This window comes from Rhincodon typus, chromosome 10 (assembly GCF_021869965.1).
Source record: "Rhincodon typus isolate 14 chromosome 10, sRhiTyp1.1, whole genome shotgun sequence".
Taxonomy (NCBI): Eukaryota; Metazoa; Chordata; class Chondrichthyes; order Orectolobiformes; family Rhincodontidae; genus Rhincodon; species Rhincodon typus.
The window spans coordinates 71,453,843-71,457,210 of NC_063341.1; the positions used below are offsets into that span (position 1 = coordinate 71,453,843).

At 48.0% G+C, this 3,368-nt stretch overlaps 1 protein-coding gene across 2 annotated transcripts in view; it reads left to right on the top strand.

Annotated features, from left to right (window-relative positions):
- nexn (nexilin (F actin binding protein)) overlaps positions 1 to 3,368 on the top strand; it is a 170,204-nt gene that overhangs the window by 84,050 nt on the left and 82,786 nt on the right. The gene's annotated exons all lie outside the window — the stretch shown is intronic.

Genomic DNA, 3,368 nt, shown 5'->3' on the forward strand with positions numbered 1-3,368 from the left:
ATCATTCCCAAAACTGTCAAACATCATTCCCAAAACTGTCAAAAAGAACTTCTTTCCTTTTGTGTATTTGAGCATTTGAAAGTGGATGAGTGAAATCAGGAGGAGACTGGAAAGGGGTGAGAGAAGAAGAATTCAGAGAAGCCGGATGGAGGGGGTCGGGAGGGTCAGTTCCTCAGCCCCTAAACCCACCCCCGCCCCTAACGCATTGAGTGTCAGCTTCGTCCCTCCCCTCAACAGTGTCATGCTAACCCCATTATACTCAGACCCTGTCACCAACCCTACTCCCACTGTCATAATTCCCCTCACTCACTTCCCACAACTTCACTCTAATCCTCACAGTTTCTCACTCTCTGTGTCCCAGCTGATTTTGTTTAAAAGACATTAAGATTATTTGTGATCGCTTCCATCTAGAAGGACAAGGGCAGCAGATACATGGGAACGCCACCCCCTGCAAGTTCCCCTCCAAACCTCTCAACATCCTGACTTGGAAATATATCCCCGTTTCTTCACTGTCACTGGGTCAAAATCCTGGAATTCCCTCCCTAAGGGGCATTGTGGGTCAACCCACAGCACATGGACTGCAGCGGTTCAAAAAGGCAGCTCACCCCCACCTTCTCAAGGGGCAACTAGGGATGGGGCAATAAATGCTGGACCCAGCCAGAGACACCCATGTCTCACGAGTGAATAAAAATAAAATTCAAGAGTTAAACTTACTTTATTGGCAATATTGTTCTTCTTCAAACAGTTCTCAGTTTTCTTCTGTACCAATAAGAAAGGAAGAGAATGGTGAATGAGAAACCATGAACAACAGCAATAACAGAGACTGAGAGGAGTTGAAGAGCAGCCTGCAGTTGGTGGCTCAGTTAGTAACTGTTCGCACTCCTCACCCAGAGCCGTTGGGTTTGGCTCCCAGTCCAGCCCTGTTTGACCTTGGAGCAGTGTTCCATCTCCCAAAGCAGGCTGTAAACCATCCTGAAACAGCCTCCCACCCAGTGCACTGCATACTCAGGGAGGAAGGGAGAGACGGAAGGAGAGCAAAAAATCACAAACCAAACACAGGGACCAAGACAATACTGGACAAGGAGGCAAGAAACTGGAATGCTCACTCAGAGAGATAGAAACGTTCAGAGGAACACATGTCCTCACTTTGGACAGAAAGTTTTTTGTTTGAGATAAAAGTGGAGATGTCCATGAGGATGGAGGGTGTCACTGCTGAGGAGTCAGGAACCACTCCCCTCCCATTCCCATTCCCATTCCCATTCCCATTCCCATTCCCATTCCCATTCTGACCTCTGTCCTTTTCACAGTGTCAGGATTGGATCCAGATGTATTTCCCACATGGGCAGATCACTGAAGGCTGCCTGAGTGTGGGGTGGGGTGTGGAAGGAGTGAGTGGGATGGATGGAGAGAGTGCTGAGTGAGGGAGAGAGAGAAGCAGTTCATTGATGATAAGCTGGGAGGAAGATAAATGCTGAGTAGAGTGCTAACGGGAAGTTGGGTCATTGAAAATGGGTTGGCTGTGGTGGGAGCAATCCCTACAGAACAGGACCTAGGGGTGTGGGGCTGGTAAACCAACACGGAGTGATCACCTTCTGAAATTATTCCACTAAATGAAAGTGGCCACACACGGAGATAGGGCAGTAAAGAGGGCATATGGCAATGCTGGCCTTTATTGGTTGGGGAATTGAGTACAAGAGTCAGGATGTCGTGTTGGAGCTTTATAAGAGAGTGAGAGTGAGAGTAAGAGTGAGAAAGAGTGAGTGAAATTAAGAGAGTGAGAGTGAGGGAGAGTGAGAGTGAGAGAGAGAGTGAGGGTGAGAGTCACAGTGAGAGAGAGTGAGAGTGAGACTGACAGTGAGAGAGTGAGAGTGAGATTGAGAGGAGGAGAGAAAGTGAGAGTGAGAGTCAGAGATTGAGAGTGAGAGTAAGAGTGAGAGAGAGTGAGAGCGAGAGAGAGTGAAAGTGAAAATGAGAGTGAGAGAGGGAGTGAGAGTGAGAGAGAGTAAGAGTGAGAATGAGGGTGACAGTGAGAGAGAGTGAGAGTCACAGTGAGAGTGAGAGAGAGTGAGTGAGTGACAGTGAGAGAGAGTGAAAGTAAGATAGAGAGTGAGAATGAGAGAGTGAGAGAGAGAGAGTGAGAGTCAGATTGAGAGTCAGAGCAAGAGAGAGCGAGAGAGAGTAAGAGAGAGTGAGAATGAGAGAGAGTGAGAGAAAGAGTGAGAATAAGAACAAGGGAGAGCGAGAGAGAGTGAGACAGAGTGAGTGAGTGTAAGAGAGAGTGAGAGTAAGAGACAGAGTGAGAGAGAGTGAGAGTCACAGTGAGAGTGAGAGTGAGAGTGACAGTGAGAGTGAGTGAGAGTGAGAGCGAATGAGAGTGAGAGAAAGTGAGAGAGTGAGAGTGAGAATTAGAGTGAGAGTGAGAGACTGTGAGAGTGAGAGTGAGAGAGAGAGTGACAATGAGAGAGAATGAGAGTGAGAGACTGTGAGAGTGAGAGTGAGAGAGAGTGAGAGTGAGAGTAAGAGCGAGAGAGAGAGTGAGAGTGAAAGAGAACGAGAGCGAGAGAAAGAGTGAGAGTGAGAGAGTGAGAGAGAGAGTGAGAGTGAGAGGAGGACAGAAAGTGAGAGAGTGAGAGTGAGAGTGAGAGCGTGAGAGAGTGAGAGTGACAGTGAGAGAGAGTGAAAGTGAGAGGGAGAGTGAGAATGAGAGTGAGAGTGAGAGTGAGTGACAGTGAAAAGAGTGAGAGTGAGAGACAGAGTGAGGATGAGAGAGAGTGAGAGAGAGAGTGAGAATGAGGGAGAGAGAGAGTGAGAGTCAGATTGAGAATCAGAGCAAGAGAGAGCGAGATAGAGTGAGAGAGAGAGTAAGAGAGAGTGAGAATGAGAGAGAGTGAGAGAAAGAGTGAGAATAAGAGCGAGGGAGAGCGAGAGAGAGTGAGACAGAGTGAGTGAGAGTAAGAGAGAGTGTGAGTGAAAGGGAGTGACAGCAAGAGAGCGTGAGAGTGAGAGAGAGAGTGAGAATGAGAGACTGTGAGAGTGAGAGAGCGTGAGAGTGAGAGTAAGAGCGAGAGTGAGAGTGAAAGAGAATGAGAGTGAGAGAGAGCGAGAGAAAGAGTGAGAGTGAGAGAGAGAGTGACAGTGAGAGGAGGACAGAAAATGAGAGAATGAGAGTGAGAGTGACAGTGAGAGGAAGAGAGTGCAAGAGAGAGTGAGTGAAAGTGAGAGGGAGGGAGAGTGAGAGAGTGAGAATGAGAGAGTGAGAGTGAGAGACAGAGTGAGAGTCAGATTGAGAGTCAGATTGAGAGTCAGAGCGAGAGAGAGAGCGTAAGAGAGAGTGAGAATGAGAGAGAGTGAGAGAAAGAGTGAGAATA